General features: G+C 40.5%; 1 protein-coding gene across 3 annotated transcripts in view; it reads left to right on the forward strand.

Annotated features, from left to right (window-relative positions):
- The first annotated feature begins 14914 nt into the window (after positions 1-14914).
- sipa1l1 (signal-induced proliferation-associated 1 like 1) overlaps positions 14915-19202 on the forward strand; it is a 433231-nt gene continuing 428943 nt past the window's right edge. For all 3 annotated transcript variants that reach the window (XM_043698149.1, XM_043698153.1, XM_043698152.1), the window contains exon 1: positions 14915-15021. The gene's annotated coding sequence lies outside the window, so the exon portion shown is untranslated. The remainder of the gene's footprint in view (positions 15022-19202) is intronic.

Genomic DNA, 19202 nt, shown 5'->3' on the forward strand with positions numbered 1-19202 from the left:
ACACCTTGCTGTGATACAAAGACAGTTTACACTTTGCTGCAGGTGCCTGCAGCTCATTTAATTTGTTCCTTCCATTCTGTGCATTTGCATAAAGAACTTTAATTTTGGCTGTACACTCTATCCAGTTCTTCAGAATCTCATTATTTCTCCTTCCTGGCTTACTAAATACACATTCTATAGTCCCACCAATAAACCATTCAACTGGCCCTGCTTGACCATCCTATTAGCCTCTATCTTGTCCTCATCTCCTCAAGAGTCAAGAGTCAAGAATAGCTTTTATTGTCATATCTATCATATGCAACTGATACAGTAAACACGTCAGCGTTCCTCCAAGACCAAGGTGCTACATGGACAGCACAAACTACACGATCATACACAGGGTGTCACAAAGTGCATAAGAAATGCAAAACATGTAAGACAGCACAGTGATTTTTAACACATCGAGACAATAGGCACAGTGGTGTACAAATTACAGTGTAATAAAAGAATGATAATTAATAAAACATTGTTCTAGCAGCAATTTGAAGTCATGCAAAGCTGCTCTGCTGCTCAAGTTCCCACCACCTAGTTTAAACCTTCTAGTTTAAAACCTTCCAGTTTAAACCCTATAGTTTAAACCATACTAGTCTAAACCCTCCCAGCGGTTTTTGATGAACCTGTTGTTTACCTTCAGCATTTTCTGTGTTTCGGATTTTAGATTTCTAAGGACTCAGTTTTTTTTCTTGTTTCTTATATTTGTATTAACATTACTGAGTCCTCTGTAATGCTTCCTAGTCAGGACAATGCCTGGTTTAAAATTTAAACAAAGCCAGGCTGTTAACTGGAATCAAGTGTGCATTCTTGATGGCGACACCTCTACTAAGCAAATTCCACTTGTCAATGAATCAGCACTTTCCTTTTATGCATTATGTTGGTTTTCCCCCGAATTAGTATTCTTGCAAAATATCCTGATGTGCGCAAGACAAAAAGCTTCAACAAAAATGTGATTTATTTTCAGCAACTCTGACGTTCTATACGACTAAATGGTCAAATGTTAAATCTTGTTGCATCATCATATCTGTTTGGAGAACTGCAATTGTACTTAGTGAACATGCTGGCTTGCCCTAGTCATGGGACCTGTGTCTGTTATAAGTGGCTTTGTGGGTGATCTGTAGCAGCCAATAAAAATACCGTTAACATAAGCTCAGATTTCCCAATAGCAGGACTGTCATTATTCCAACGTATTTAAGAGTTGTGCATGGAGATCCTGTAGAATCCCTATCACAGAAGACTCCAAAAGAATTGCTTTAAATTCTCCTGATTCTGAAAATTCTGCTGGGCAATTCCTGTACACTTGGTACCGTCCAAATTTGTCCATTTGAAATCGGAGGATTGTGAGAGTTCTAATGAAGTTAAGTAAATATTTTCTCTTGTACAGTTAGACTGTTAAATACACAGTCTAAATCCTAAATAACTATTTAACTAACCCCATACTTAATGTTACACAGCCTCCCTAACTACATTTCCCCCATTCTCCCCACTCCCCAAGCACTTACAAACCCCAGATCCTGATCTGATGCAGTTGGGACTCAAACCCCTTCACCTGCTCCGGACCTGTTTCCCATTTCCTTTGTTCCAGACCTGACTCCCCTTCACCCATTCTATACCTGACACCCATTACCCTATTCCAGATCTGACTTCCCTCTCATCCCATCAGCTGATGCCCCTCACCTTTTGTAATATCCAGGGCCATCAGCCACTTTCTTGATTCACATTGAGCAAAGATTGGCATGCTGGGGACCTTTGGAGTTATCTGAGATGTATCATCTATTTGACACATCGAGCTATAGATTGTTCCAAATGTTTCAGTCATATCTTCTGCATGATTTTGTTGGGCTCCATCATGATTAAAGTTGAGGATATAGGTGCAGCCAGTGAGTTGTTATTGTCCACCACCATTTGCAGCGGAATGAGGCAGGAGTGCAGAGCTTAGATCTGATCTGCTGTCTGTGGAATCCCTTAGACCTGTCCAAATCTTGCTGCTTATGCTGCTTGGCGTGCAAGTAGTCCTCTGTTTCATCTTCACCAGGTTCACACCTCACTTTGAGGTATGCCTGGTACTGCATCCATTGCATACAAACATATGAATTCAACTCAAGAGTAAGCTTCCACCCTACTTGTTCCTTTAACATTAAACAACTTTGTTAATGAAGAATCTAACTGAGGTTTAAAGATACTCAATGAAACCTCCTCCAATGTTGCCCAGGGAACAGTATTCAATAGACAAATGACTCAGAAAAAAAATTGTGATCTCCGTCTTAAAATGGAAATAATTTTTAAACTGCATTCCCATAAGGGAAATATCCCCACAGCATCCAGCCTTTCAAGTCCCTTTCAGAATATAAAATGCTTCACTAAGATTACCCCACTTTCTTCTAAACTTCAATGGATACCAGGCCAATCTGGCCATGATATTCCCAGATTTCTCCTAAATTAATTTCGTCATTCCAGGTATCAGTCAGGTCCCCAGACTTCTTCAAAAGCACTGTCCCTCACAAAAAGCAGGGCTTTAAATCCTATTTGGTCCCAGTATTCAGTCAAAACTCAAACTCTTCCCAAAGCAACGAATTCACACACAGGGCTAGGTCCCACAATCAGCAATGAAATATATCACCAGATAATCTGTCGTAGTGACCTTGACTGACGGATAAATATTATTCAGAAAATTAAGTGAGTGCCTTTCTTCTTCTACAAATAATGCTCAAAAGAATCTTTTAGAAGCATCTGAAAGGACAGACTCATTTTTCTGTCTCATCCAAAAGAAGTCATCTATGCCAGAGCAAGCCTGTCGGTCTCAGTATCACACTCAAGTATGAGCTAACTTCCAGTTTTCTGGGACTTCAGGCCATAACCATCAGATGCAGAGACAAGAGTACCATCACTGAAATGAAATTTATATGCTATTACTAAGTTACTAATTATCTTGTGCGGATATGGATTTCTAGACAGGTTTCAGTTGATATGTCTGACCAATTTCTCAAAGAGTAATGTTGATTCTAATTTGTTCAAAGCGTTTGACAAAGTTTTCTATGGGATACTGGTTAGCAAGGTTAGATCTCATGGAATACAGGGAGAACTAGCCATTTGGATACAGAACTGGCTCAAAGGTAGAAGACAGAGGGTGGTGGTGGAGGGTTGTTTTTCAGATTGGAAGCCTGTGACTAGTGGAGTGCCACAAGGATCGGTGCTGGGTCCTGTACTTTTCGTCATTTATATAAATGATTTGGATGTGAGCTTAAGAGGTATAGTTAGTAAGTTTGCAGATAACACCAAAATTGGAGGTGTAGTAGACAGCGAAGAAGGTTACCTCAGATTACAACAGGATCTTGATCAGATGAGCCAATGGGCTTAGAAGTGGAAGATGGAGTTTAATTTAGATAAATGCAAGGTGCTGCATTTTTGGAAAGCAAATCTTAGCAGGACTTATACACTTAATGTTAAAGTCCTAGGGAGTGTTGCTGATTAGCAGGACTTATACACTTAATGGTAATGTCCTAGAGAGTGTTGCTGAACAAAGAGACCTTGGAGTGCACGTTCATAGCTCCTTGAAAGTGGAGTCACAAGTAGATAAGATAGTGAAGCAGGCATTTGTTATGCTTTCCTTTATTGGTCAGAATACTGAATACAGGAGTTGGGAGGTCACGTTGAGGCTGTACAGGACATTACTTAGGCCCCTTTTGGAATATTGCATGCAATTCTGGTCTCCTTCCTATCAGAAGGATGTTGGGAAACTTGAAAGGGTTCAGAAAACATTTGCAAGAATCTTGCCAGATTTAGAAGATTCGAGCTATAGGGGGAGGTTGAATAGGCTAGGGCTGTTTTCCCTGGAGCTTCGGAGGCTGAGGGGTGACCTCATAGAGGTTTATAAAATCAGAAGGGGCATGGATAGGGTAAATACACAAAGTCTTTTCCCTGGGGTCGGGGAGTCCAGAACTAGTGGGCATAGGTTTAGGATGAGAGGGGAAAGATATAAAAGAGACCTAAGGGGCAACTTTTTCACGCAGAGGGTGGTACGTGTATGGTATAAGCTGCCAGAGGAAGTGGTGGAGGCTGGTACAATTGCAACATTTAAGAGGCATCTGGTTAGGTATATGAATAGGAAGGTTTTGGAGGGATGTGGGCTGGGTGCTGGCAGGTGGGACTAGATTGGGTTGGAATATCTGGTCGGCATGGATGGGTTGGACCGAAGGGTCTGTTTCCATGCTGTACATCTCAATGAACCTATGACTCTATGAAGTTTACAATAGCATGTAGCATTATGGATATTTTCTCAGCCTGATAAAGATGTTATTATACACATCTGAAGCAGTTGGGACTTAAATGTGGGTCTCCTGGGTCAGAGCTAAGGACACCACTACAATGCCACAAGAACCCAACTCCCCCTCCTATTAAGAGAGTGGCTTGCTATGCTGATTCAGAGGGCAATCAGGAGTCAAGCACAGTGCTGTAGAGTCACATGTAAGCCAGATCAGGTAAGGACAGGGCTGAAAGGACATCAGTGAACCAGATGGGTTTTAAATGCAGTTTTCCAGAACATTACCTGCGTCTCTGGATTAATTGTCTAGCAATAAGCAATCACTTAGCCCCATCTCCCCTGCATTAAAGTTTGCATTATAAGGACATAGGTTTGACGTACATCAGTCAGTCATGCAACACAGCACCTGATTGTTTATAAACATGGTGTTAATAGAAACGTTAAAACAGTTCTCTGTTTTTCTAACTGTTGCTACCAAAGTTTTTGACTTTTTTAAAAATTCTGCTTGGCTTGGCAAATGTGTGCAACCTTACTTTACCTTTGTAAAATTACATTCCATACATGAATATTAGTTTTCGCTTTGCACAATAAAATGGATTCCAACTGAACTCCCCTGAGAGAGGGCTGAGGATAACACATGCAGTAAATGAATCCCCATATCCATTAAGAGGGCAGCATGCCAGAGATGATAGGATGGCAGGCCATTCAGGGATACGGTGTTGCTATATTTGAAGAGGCAGCAATGCTCTGGCTTGTGTACTGATAATCGTCAGCTGTGCTCACACCTCAAACTCTGCCAACTTATTTCTGTGTCTTTGCTAGCTACAGTTGGCTGGATTGAAAGCCACAGTTGAATCAAATCAAATCAATCCCAAGTTTGCCTATTTTCCATTAAGTTCTGCTTAGCAATTACTCAAGCAAAAATAAAAACTACATTGGCTTGATATATTGGCATTTGCTAAACCTATTTTCTGGAGGAATTCAGGATTTGGAGTTTAATTAACATCTGTTACTTTGGTATTAACAGACAAAGTATGACTCCTGAGTGCCCAGTAAATGCAGGAAACATAATCTGTTAAACTGTTTTATGATTGGGATTAAATCCTGCTGGACTTAAATTAACATAACTTCTTATTCCAGCTTCATAATTCATTTTCCAACTGACCATCCATTGTACATAAGCTCATTTTACAGAAATACTTGGAAACTTTCTACTTCCAAATGAATAGCATGTAGAAAGACAATTACATACCAAGAAATTAGACAAGGAAGAAAACCCCTCAATCAAATAGGAAGATTTTCTGATTATCACCTGAATTATCTCTGCTCAAATGCCATCCTTCCATTATGAATGGGTAACAAATGCTGGATTTGTCCATGCCATTCAATTCTGAATTAGCTGGGTAGCTAAATGTAAGATACTGATATGCTGTAATCCTGCAAATCCTGCACTGCAAACCCCATTACTTCCAAGGACATCAAGCATCTGTGCCTAAAGATCTATAGGTCGGGAATTGACTTACTCAAGCATGTGAAGAACTATAGCAGAAGCTTGCAATTCTGAGTAAACATCATCTTTGAATCAAGGGACAGCCAACGTGACAATCTCACAAGAGATGATTCAAGCAGAATACTTCAAATGAAGCCAAAAATCTGTGGTTTAACAGCACACTGCTATTATCCAATGGAATCCTTACAGTGTGGAAGCAGGCCATTCGGCCCATCAAGTCCACACAGATCTTCTGAAAAGCATTCCACACACCCAGCCCCCTACCCTATCCCTATAACCCTACATCTCCCATGGCTAATCCATCTAGCCTATGCATTCCCTGGTCAATTTAATCTGGCCAATCTACCTAAGCTGCACATCTTTGGACTACAGGAGGAAACTGGAGCACCCAGAGGAAACTCGCACAGAGAATGTGCGAACTTCACACAGACAGTCGCTCAAGGGTGAAATCAAACTCGGACCCTGGTGCAGTAAGGAAGCAGTGCTAACCACTAGAAGTGATAAATTTGCAAATAAGACCCTCTATTTCAATATTAAGTTATTAATTAATACAATGAGATTCCAATAGGATTCATGCAAGACAGTACCAGTCACATCCTGCCACCTATTTCACCACCTGTGCATTATCCATAAACTCTGCCTCCTGCTGTTCACCTTATTTCCTAACCAAGCCAATAATTTGCCATCAATTCCTTGGGCTTTAACTTCTGCTAAGAATTTTTTATTTCATTTGTTCATCGGAATTGAGTGGTATGGACAAATCCAGCATTTGTTACCCATTCATAATTACTCTTGAGAAGGTGATTGTGAGCTCCCTTCCTGAATACTGCACTCCTTATGATGTTAGGAAGGCATTTACAATTTTGACCCAATGGCAATGAGGAAATGCTGATATAATTCCAAGTCAGGATGGTGTGTGACTATGAGAAGAACTTGCAAATAGTGTTGTTCCTAAGCACCTATCATCTTTTCCTCAAGATGATGGAGTTAACTGGTTTGGACAGTGCTGTCCAAGATGCCTTTACAAATTTCTGCAACACCTCTTGTACATTGCACACTTTGTAGGTGTGGTGCATTGGTGTAATGGTAATAAATGTTTAAGGTTTCGTTTTAAGGTTTCAATTTACCATTGAGTGCTATGTCATGGATGCTGTTGGGCTTCTTGAATGTTGCTGGAGCTGCACTCATCCATGCAATTGGGGAAATTTTGATCACACTTCTAACAAATGCCTTGTAAATAGTGAGCAGGCATTGGCGAGTTGGGTGGTGAGTTAGTTGCTGTCAGATTTCCAAGTCCAGATCTGGTTTTGGAACCTTGGTGTGCTCATCCAGTTTATTTTCTGGTTATTGGCAACCTCAAGATATTGATGGCAGGCTATTCAGTGATGATAATGCCTTTGTATCCAATAGGAGATTATTAGATTTTCTTTCATTGGAAATGGTCACTATCTTGCACTTATGTGGCATGACTATTACTTAGTACTTATTCAACTGAAGCCTGAAAATTGCCAAAGATTTCTGGTTGCATGTATAGGTTGGTTCAGTATCTGATACGTTGGGGAATAAAACTCAATATTGTGCAATCATCAGGGAATATCCCAAATTTAGACTTTATAATGTAGGGAAATAAATGCATTGATAATGTCCTGAAGATGGTTGGGCCTAGAACATGACTTTTGAGGAATCCCTTTGTGATGTCCTGAGGCTAAAAGTATTGGATAATAACAACTCCAACCCTCTTCCTCTATGCTTGCACTGAGCCTAACCATTCACTCCCATTTAATTGTACTAGAGGTCCTTGATGTCAGCTGCTCTCATGATGTCAAGGGCAGTCACTTGCACCTGAGCTCTGGAATGTAGCTTTTTGTTTGTCCATGTTTGAAACAATTTGGGTTGGAATGATGTGGTATGGAAACCCAAATCAAACATCAGTGAACAAGGAGAAGATCTTGCAGCTCCTGACAAACTTCTGAATTATGCAGAACGAGTCAATAGGTGGAATCTCATAGGGCCTGAATGCTGTTGGCTATGGAGAGAAGATCAGCAAGTCTTATCATGACATTGGGAAAACTTGTTGCATCTTCCAAGTGTTGAGGCGAGTTTCTTGCTCGGGAGCAACAAAATGACTAGTAAGAAGGATAAAGGCTTATCTGATTTGCTGCACATTGTGCCTCATTAATGTGCCGTTTCCTATCCTATCACCTCAAGCAAATTAAACACTGAGAATCTCAATATGGAAGTTACAGTGAATACCTGGCGACTTCAGCTTGCTGCTTACTCCAAAGGACCTCCATGTTGGATACCAACATCTCAGGGCATGCCACATGAGCACCAGCCATATGCTCTCTACATCCATGGACATTGGCATTTGACATGCCAGCCTCTAAGAACCCTCATGGCACATCTCAGATCCACATAGAGATCATTTCTGCATTTCAATCCTGCAGCTCAGGGTGTACCGGCAACTATAATTGTAATGCTGCAGTAAGGACACAGTACATGAAGGGCAGCCTCTGATATGAACCCTTGGTTAGCCAACCACTCTGGCTGATTAGAGTCAGGATCCTCTCCACATAAGGGCAAGGAGTTGAGTGTCAGGCAGCCCACCAACCATTTTGACTCCTCCTGCCCTAGTTTGAGCTGTTTTCCTCTTGGAATGAGACAGTGACAGGAAATAAAAGAGACACAAGTGAATGGCACATTGTAAGTAAAGAGGTGTCTCCAGCAAGTGTGTCAGCAGCTCAGAAGCCATGAGACCTAACATTTTCAGAGATTGGGGTGGGTGAGAGCAAGTGCAAGAAGATGTTGCAGGCAACTGTGAGAGTGGTACAGATGTGGGGTGATGTGGCACAGATAGACTGTGAGGTATCAGAGTTGGTAAACACTGGCAGAGTGGAGTTTAGATCAGAGTGGTGCTGGAAAAGCACAGCAGGTCAGGCAGCATACAAGGAGCAGGAAGTTCTCACCACCCTGGAGGCTTCTGCCTCTATTCCTGATGAAGGGCTTTTGCCCGAAACATCGATTTTCCTGCTCCTCGGATGCTGCCTGACCTGCTGTGCTTTTCCAGTACCACTCTTATCTAAACTCTGGTTTCCAGCATCTGCAGTCCTCACTTTTGCCTACTGGCAGAGTAGAGACAGCTTCTTCCTATGTTGCTGTGCATTCTAGCAAATGGATGAGTTTGCACCAACCCAGGCGCCAACCACAGATCAGGCTGACATGATCTGGTGTCCCTTGCCTGTCATGACGAAAAGAACGTCCCCTATCTGCACCAGCCCATCCACCAGGATCTCCAGGTCCTTGCCCACAAAGCAAGATGCCAATTTCCACTTCTCTGCCATGACTGGGGCAAATTTCAGGAACTATGCAGGGCAGCTGACAGTCTTTGTCCAGGCATGCAATAGCCTTTTACAGGTGACTGAATTGCCAGGGATGCTGGTCCATTCCTGGATGTCTTGGGAGTGGTGAATTATTCCTTGTATAACTGGTAGTAGATTGGTGCTAGAACTGGGTAAGAGAGGCTCCATAGGTCTGTGAAATGAGTTTGTTCAGAAACAGTAAGAGATCTTGCTAGACCTCATGATGACAAACCTTCCAAGTATCAAAGGTGACACTTAAATAATGTCAGATTCAGCCTCAGATGATTACTGATGACAGTAAAATGATTCTACGCATTAATAACTGATATCCAGGGAGTAGCTACAATAATTTAATTATGCCTTCACAATGTATGGCAAGAGAATCATATGGAATGATCGTGAGAAACAGAATTTTCTGAAGATATTCCATCAATGTAGATTTTCATACTAAATCTCAGCTGTTTCTATTTAATATTATAAGAACTTAAAACTTTGTTTAAAAAGTTATACTGCCAAAAGAAATGATCATGCCATGGGTTTAGACTGTATCAAACTGTAATTCTTCATGTTTAATTCCCCAATGGGGCATCATAATTGGTGTGGTTCTTTGGCTACCTTTGTTTAACTAATCCTTTTGTGGTCATTAACCATGTCATAACAATTCCATTCAATGAAAAAAAAAAGAAATTCTGCATGAAACACGAAGCAGCATCTATTTATATTGGCCTACACCAATCATTCGAGAAAATTACAGTGTTTATGCAGCTCCTATGTTTCTAACCATGTGGTTACAATATGTGAAATGGGTAGACGCATGACAGATAAAATTCAATGTAAGGTATTATGAAGTGATTAATTCTGGTAGGAAAAGTTGGGAGAGACTACATAAACTAAGCAGTGCAATTTCTAAAGCGGGGAGCAGCAACAGAGAAACTTTGATATCGATATATGCAAGACTGTGAATACTCAGGACTCATTGAATAGGGTGTTAAAAAGGATACAGAACCCTTGGCTTTATACAGGCATCCTAAGGCCAAAAGTAATGTTCTCTATGGATTACCAAGTTGACATGATAGAGAGGTTTATGTGCTCTGGCAATCCCTTGACTCCATGGAGCTAGTTTTGCCATCAGGTGTTGGATGCACTGCCAGAATTCTTCAGTTGTATAAATGACAGATTTGTGACAATTCACCTTTAGCTTAGACATCATCATCAGTGCTTCTGGCCTTACCCTTGGTTCTGATGAAGATGCAAAGGAAAAGTGCTACCCTAAAATTCTCACTGTCTTCCCAAAGGAAGAAAGATCATCTGTCTGAGGGGCTTCATTGCCAGGATTGGTTGCAATCTGATGTCTGGGATTAAATCATTGGGAAAAGCAAATGGCGCTCACCCACTGATAAAGTATACTCAGCATGACCTCATTATAACAAAACCTCTTCTGCCTGAAGAATAACTGCAAAACCACACTAAGGCATCCTAAATCAAAACATTGGCACCTTCTGGATTATTTCATTGTTCTGGTCAAAGATCAAAGTGTTGTCTGTATTATTATATCCACTCAACTGATGCTTGCTGGATCGACTTGTTTGATCAGTGATGAATATTCATGTAGCATCAAGACATCACAAAGTCCAAGAGGAATAGGGTCAATATCTTAGACATAAAGCAATCCAAAAAGAAAGAGGAATCCAAGTTCAGCTCATACAAGTCTGCAAAATCCTCACATACCTAATTCCAGACCAGTTGGATCAAATAACGTCAGCACTTAGAGACAACCATGTGCTGACTGCTGGGCTTGAGCATCATTATTCCCAGGACTGGTGTAACAAAACAATGCGGAAATATGTGAACTCCTGAAACGAAAATGAGCGGCCTCATTGCTGGCAGAATAGCCCAAAGTTGCAAATTGGGAAATCTAGCTCACTTCAGCCTGTTCAGTCATTTAAAGGTATAAAACAGAAAGTCACAATCCTGAGTAGGCACAATCCTGAAATCAAGGGACTGCCACCAAAGCCATAGTTAAAAACAAGGACGTTATACTAAACTTGTAAAACACTTGTTAAGCCTCAGTTGCAACATTGTGTCTAATTTGAGGTCATCAAGGCTTTAGTGAAGTTTTACTAGATAGAATGGTACTCAGGATGAAATATTTAAGTAATCTGGAGATTGGAGGGAAACTGGTTTCCTGAGATCTCTTTAGAGCACAGAAGTTTAAGGGAAGATTTGTTTTAGGTTTGATTGAATAATCAAGGAGGAAGGAATTTCCATTGTACATTCAGCCAACATAGAACACAAAATTAAGGTGATTGACAATCAAACAGGCAGTGTGAGCAAAAACAAATTTATTGTAACAATTTGGAATGCATTGCCTGAAAGAAGCAATTCAATAAATGTAGTATCAGGGGTTAAGTTTGACTTTGTGATATGTGAGTGATACTCCGTATATGCATCATGACAGAATGAGACACATTGTCACATGATATTTCTGTTGCAGCCTTGTGGCAAGATTAAGCCCTAGTAAAATGCAATCACAGTTAGATATATTTCTTCAATAAAATAATGTTTTCATTCCCTCGGCTGATTCCATGCATGTTCTTTAGCAAGACAAAGCATGTTATTGGCAGTGAATGAAAGAACAGGCATAGAGATGTCTCTGCCATTGCTGGGAAACTGCAGACAGGTCACTAGACCAATCAAGCAGCGGTGTGGCTGAATTGGCACCAAAGATTTACAGATAACACACTGCATCAGATCTCATTACAAAGCTGCACATTGAGGAGCTCAATATGCTATTGTGTACAATGGATGGCTGTCCACACAATAACCTACTCAGGCAAAGTTTAAAAAATCACACAACACCAGGTTACAGTCCAACAAGTTTATTTGGAAGCACTAGCTTTCGAAGCTTTCAAGTGATGAAGAAACAGTGCCTCAAAAGCTAGTGCTTCCAAATAAATTTGTTGGACTGTAACCTGGTGTTGTGTGATTTTTAACTTTGTCCAACCCTGACCAACACCAGCTCCTCCAAATCATGGCTACTCAGGCAAGGAATTCACAAAGTAAGACGAAGTATTGAAAGCATTTGATGTCTACCTCAATCTGCAAATGAAAATACTATTGTCGAGTGGTCTACATTTAATAAATATATCCAACAAAAAGAGGGAAAATATTTATAATTTGATCAATGATCTGTACAAACTTGAATAAAGCTGTGTGTTTAGTGCCTTAAAAGATTAACTAATCAGAGACAGAGTTGTTGTTAGAGTCTTAGAAGAAACGTTGGCTGACCACATGCAATTGCGAAATGACTTAGCATTAACAAAGGTAATTCAACTGAGCAGACAAGCTGTGGACAAGAAACAATTGATGATTCAAAGTGACAAGGAGAATCATATTTCGAAAAGGTTAGACTCAGCAGAGTATGTCAGGTTGAAAAGCTAAAACAGGCAAAAAAAGGCATGCGTCAAAATGACGCTCCAAAGCCTGTCCACCATCTACAAGGCACAAGTCAGGAGTGTGATGGAATACTCCCTTGCCTGGATGTGTGCAACTCCAGCACCTCTCAAAAAGCTTGATAACATCAGGACAAAGCAATCTGTTTAATTGGCACTACAGCAACAGGCTCCACCATGATGATCAGTAGCATCAGTGTGTGCTAACTATTAGATGTGCTGCCACTGTAAGTTCCCCTCCAAGCCACTCACCATGCTGACTTGGAACCATATTGCCAATCCTTCACTGTCACATGGATGTCCCTCCCTAAGTGCATTGTGGGTCTACCTACAGCACTGCAGTGCTGTAGGTATACTGCAGTGGTTTAAGAAACAGGTCACCACCTCCTTCTCAAGGGTAGCTGGAGATGAGCAACAAATGGCTCAACTAAAGACACCTACATCTCAAGAGTGAATAAAAAACACTCCAGCTAACTGTTATCAGTGTTATAGGATAAAAAAAAAGACACAGAGACCAAGTGGTATCTTTTTAAAGACAAAGGGACTTCCAGCAAGAATCTGATACTGAAGAAGCTACAAAATTCCTCAAAATATTGTAAGATCCATGATACATAAGATATCAATGATCCAGAGAATTCCTTGGAGATAGCCAGGAACCATATGGAAGCCCATGATGCTGATGTCCTAGTATATCCTTTATCTTAGACACAGATGCACTGGACTTGGTTCTTTCTGATACTGAACCATGGCTGGAGAAACGTTCTCTTCAGCCACCATGTATGCATCAGGAGTTAGAACTGTGCTAATGCTCCAGTTACAAGAGAGGAAACTGACTGAAATCTGAGAACTGATATTGAATTAGAGCTATTCGCACTTGGGCAGGAGAGCCTCCACTGCATTACATTTGATTTAGGTACCAAAGGAACTGGAAAGCTGAGAAGATCATCCTAAAGATGTCAGAGCTGAGCTTACGCAGTTATTCACAAAATTAAGAAAGCTGAAGAAAGTTACTGCATCAGTCCACATCCTGAAACAAAGCCAGAGTGACTGTTTACACTCAAGATACCTCCAAAGTCATTCTCCTGCAGACCAGCGATTCTGCATTAGTGCTGAATTGGAGTCCTTGGACAGTTCTCTTTCTGCCCATCAAAGTCTGAGGGACCATGGAGAGGATTTTAATTCCCAAACTCCTCCAAAGGAGCTGAGGACACATTTGAGCAGATGAGTGAAACCATCAAAGCAGTTATTCCTTTAACAAAAAAATTGAAGTCAGAAATTTGAGTGAGATGTAATATAATGGGTAGAATCAGAGTTGGCATTACAAATGATTAGGTCAGACTGAGTGATATGCTATTGAGCCACAATATACATCATCACAGGAAATGATGCAATGTTACATAGAGTCATAGAGATGTACAGTATAGAAACAGACCCTTTGGTTTAACCCAACCATGCTGAACAAATATCCTAAATTAATCTAGTCCCATTTGCCAGCTCTTGGCCCATATCCCTCTAAACCCTTCCTCTTCATATAACCATCCAGATGCCTTTTAAATGTTTTAATTGTACCAGCCTCCACCACTTCTTCTGGCAGCTCATTCCGTATACGTATCACCCTACTTTCCTCTATTACCCTAAACCTAAGCCCTCTAGTTCTGAACTTCCTATTTATCCTATCCATGCCCCTCCTGACTGATGTTGTTCACACAATGGATTGAAGATTAACATTCAAAATAAATGTTTAGATAAATGCTAGGCATGGAAATAAATTGCAGAGCGATGGGAAAATACTAGATGATTTGGCAATAATTGGGTAGGTCTTTCAAAGCACTGACTCAAGAATGTTGACCATGTAGTTCCTCGCATTCTGTATTAAATACTGCAATTATATGTATTATTTTATTCTTGATGTGGTTAGTGTTCTCAAGTAGATGGCTGCCAAAACATTCGTCTCAAGGAGAGCGCTTTTGAGTTCTAAGCATTGTTTTTAATCGGTAATTGTGAGATAAGGTGGAGTAAGTGCGTAATAGGTTTTGTCTAGATCTGTGCCACACCTACAATTTCCTGGTGATCAATAACTGAGGCCAGGGACACAACTTTCTATGATCCTGCCACTAATGCGACATTAGCTGCGCACAGTGTGCATAATAGTAGGATCATTCTCTGAATTGGACACCATTCAATTCTTACCATGATAACTTTCAATAGGTCAATGCTTTCATTCAAAAAATGGACAAAAGAAGTTCATGTAAACCCATTTGTTACTGATCTCGATCAGCAAGATTGAAGACCTATTTACACACTTACTGTTGATGCTTTTGAACTTTACATGTTGTTTATTATTCAACAGAGTGAATGAAACACTTTTCTGCTTTTGAACCCATTGCCAAAAGCGAAAACTCTCAGGTAAGGTAATGTGTGAACTGCATTCATGATAAAGTTCAATTTACCCGTCTCCAATTGCATGCCTTAACTAGTGAGCCAGCATGGTGTTTCAGTTTGCAATACTAGACTTCTGTTTAACTTCTCTTGTATTTAGTTTCAATACTATGCTTTAAATAAGCTTCTGGATCTGCAACAATCTGCTGAAAATGTATTTGACTTTGGGATCCTGCAGCCATTAAACAGAAAAGTCTTCCATCCTATTAGCTTAATAATAAACCCAGATTTAATCTCAGAGATTAAAATATATTGCATAGAATTAAATTGCTCAGAATTTATTGCACAGAAAAAGGCAATGCGGCCCAATGAATCTATGCCAGCACATATGCTACTCAAGAATCTTGCTTAATCTAACCCCATCAGCATATATTCTGTTCCTTTCTCCTTTATGATCTAATCCAGCTTCCCCTTAAAGCATCTGTATTATTCAATGTGATCCATACACCAAGGAGAAAGTGAGGTCTGCAGATGCTGGAGATCAAAGTTGAAACTTTATTGCTGGAACAGCACAGCAGGTCAGGCAGCATCCAGGGAACAGGAGATTCGACGTTTCGGGCACAGGCCCTTCTTCAGGAATCCTGAAGAAGGGCCTGTGCCCGAAACGTCGAATCTCCTGTTCCCTGGATGCTGCCTGACCTGCTGTGCTGTTCCAGCAATAAAGTTTCAACTCCATACACCAACTATTCTTTTGTTTAAGAAGTTGTTCAATTTCATGTTGAATTTATTGGTGTTGATATGACTCTGGTTTTTGATAAATAGAAACATTTTGTCAATGCCTATTCAATCAAGGCTCTTCACAATTTTAACAATCTCCATTAAATCACCTCTTGTGAGAGAATAGGAAACTACCTAGTTCAATATTTAATGGTAAGTATATCCTTTCAGTCCAACAAACTGACTTCATTCCACAAACCAATCCACTAACAAATCTCAAGAGAACAAATTCCTTCGAATCTTTTTTTTTCAAAACATTGTTCATATGTAGCTATAATATGAAACCAAAGTGTTAGGGTTTCGGTGTCAATCCTGGGTACATAATAACTGGGTTGTGTGGCAGAAAATAATAAGGATTGATTAGACAGTTATGAAAAGTGGAGTCAAGTATTGAGTCAGATACTAGGACTGGAAATCCTACTGTTTCTAACTTAGATAAAGGACCTGCATTCAGAAACTCAACATAAAATGTTCAAATGCTTGGAATAGGCAGTAATGGTAGCTGATATATCACTAAATGAACCGGATGTGTAAGCAAACAGAACAATGGCAAATGAGATTTAACAGAGACAAATGAGAATAATAGAATAAGCAACATGGACTTAACAACTGGTGTTGGAATAGTTAATGTTGAAGCTGAAAGAGGGATAATAATCTCACATCAATATTCAATGTTTCCACCCAATGTAGAGCATTAATTGTCAAAATCAACAGAATGTTAATTACATTGCAACAGCAATAGAATACGGGTCAAGGAAGTTGTGATCAACTGTGCAGAGCTCTTATTAACCGCAGCATTTTTGTACATTTCTGGTTGCCAAGAAACAAGGAAGGCATTGAAATGCTGGTGAAAACACCCACAAATCCATTTCCAGTGCAAAGGATCTGAGTTCTGCACAAAGACTGGAGAAACCTGACTTTTCATCCTGCCTAAAGGGTGATCTTGCTGGAGATTCCAAGATAGGGATGAATAATTAAACCAGGAGTATTATTACTTTGAGCTAAATGCTAAGAGTATACCCAAAAGACATTGATTTAAGCTAATAGAAGGTAAATTTAGAACTGAAATTAGGAAATGCCTCTTTACAGAACCCTTTTTATAAAATTGTGAATTCAGCACTTGACTTACGAAATAACTACAAAGGTCAGTATCTCGTCACCAATTTACCCTTTATTCTGACTCTGACCAGCTAACTCAGAGCCAATGTCAAGAGTGATGCGACTCTCTCAGATTCCTGTTTATAGTTGTCAGCCAGAGCTCCCTGATTGACACAGGCTAACAGTCCCAATCAGGAATCTCATACTCTGTGCGATCCACCTGGCTAATCTTGTTCCAATCACTCCAACTTATAAATTTGCACTTAAAAATGTGTTGCTGGAAAAGCGCAGCAGGTCAGGCAGCATCAAAGGAGAAGGAGAATCGACGTTTCGGGCATAAGCCCTTCTTCAGGAATGAGGAGGGTGTGCCAAGCAGGCTAAGATAAAAGGTAGGGAAGAGGGACTTGGGGGAGGGGCGTTGGGAATGCGATAGGTGGAAGTAGGTTAAGGTGAGGGTGATAGGCCGGAGAGAGGGCGGGGGGTGTCCCAGAGGTGTTCTCTGAAACGTTCCGCAAGTAGGCGGCCTGTCTCTCCAATGTATAGGAGGCCACATCGGGTGCAGCGGATGCACTTTCTCCTTATAAATTTGCAGTAAGGTGTCTCATGCCAGAGCTAGACATGGAAATTGAAATCTGCTATATTTATAAAGATGTCAATATATGCTACTGGCAAAAGTCAGAAATGAAATTTGCCCTCATTAAAAGCAATAATTTGGACCTAATTAAGAAATTTGCTACCTGGAGATCCTTTCATTTGCATGTTCGTACACCTGATGTTACCATTTGAGAAACTGGCTGAAATACAGATATATAAATGAATCTCCAATCTCATTATGGTCGATCACTGGCAAGTTACTTTAAGCCACTTGCAATGTTTGAAGCTATTTGTTTGAATAGGGCTAAGCTTTGATAGGACTTCAAAGTCCAAAGCTGTTAGACTATTGGTCATTAAGTATTTTTAGTGCAGACGGAGTTTCTTATTATCAAGGAAATCAATGGTTGTCATCAGTATGTAGAAATATGGAATTCTAAACAAACAGATCAGCACTGATCTTATTGAATGGTCCAGTGTCTGAATGTAGATTAGAGTGGTGCTGGAAAAGCACAGCAGGTCAGACAGCATCCGAGGAGCAGGAAAATCGACATTTCGGACAAAAGCCCTTCATTCCTGATGAAGGGCCTTTGCCTGAAACATCGCTTTTCTTGCTCCTCGGATGCTGCCTGACCTGCTGTGCTTTTCCAGCACCATTCTAATCTAGACTCTGATTTCCAGCATCTGCAGTCCTCACTTTTGTCCAGTGTCTGAATGGTCTGTTTCTGCTCCTATGCTTGTGTGTTCATAGTGTGCTAATGAGTACTATATATTGTTCCATAGCAAGGAAAATACTGCAAGAATCAAATTTGACACAAGCAAAAGCTGAGATGCTGTATGTGCTAAAAATTAATCAAGTGCCAATTTGAGAAATCAGGCTATATTTCAAATTGATAAGTCTTCAGAAATGGATTGGAAACATCTAATAGTGCTGAGGTAAGTAAAGGTGAAAATTGTGAACGTACTTGTCCAGTTCTCCTAAGAAATGGAAATGACGTTAAAAGACTTGGAGAATTTCTTTTAAAAATTCTTTCATGGGATGTGGACATCACTGGCAAAGGCAGCATTTGTTACCCATCCTCAATCACCTTTGTCAGGGTGATGGTGAGCTACCTTTTTGAGCCACTGCTAGCCATGTGGTGTAGGTATATCCACAGTGCTGTTGGGGAAGGAGTTCGAGGAGTTTGACCCACTAAGAAGTCAGTGAGAAGGAATGGCTACATAATGCCAAGTCAGGATGGTGGGTGGTTTGGAGGAGAATTTGCAGGTGGTGATGTTTCTTTGCGTCTAATGTTCTTGTCTTCTTGAGAGTGAAGCTCACTGATTTGGAAGGTGCTGTTGAAGGAAATTTGGTGACTTCTTACAATATGTCTTTTACATTGTATGCACTTCTGCCATTATGCATTAGTGGGGGATGGAGTGCCAAAGAAGCAGATAACCTTCTCCCAAGTGGTGCTAAAATGCAAGCCAGTGTTGTTAGGACTGCAGTCGTAGAGGCAAGAGGGTCTATTCCCCCACATCACTGGCTTGCATTTTGGAGATATTGGAAAGGCTTTAAGGAATCAGGAGATGGGTTACAGATGTTAGAATTCCATGTCTCTGATCAGTTGTTGGGGTCACTGTTGCAGTATTTATATGGCAGATCAGTTCAGTTCCTTGACAATAATAGTGGAGATTCAATGATGAAAATGCCAATGAATGACAAGAGGAAATGTTTAGATTCTCTGTTGCTGGAAGTGGTC

Source organism: Chiloscyllium plagiosum, chromosome 10, assembly GCF_004010195.1.
Source record: "Chiloscyllium plagiosum isolate BGI_BamShark_2017 chromosome 10, ASM401019v2, whole genome shotgun sequence".
In the NCBI taxonomy this organism is placed as follows: Eukaryota; Metazoa; Chordata; class Chondrichthyes; order Orectolobiformes; family Hemiscylliidae; genus Chiloscyllium; species Chiloscyllium plagiosum.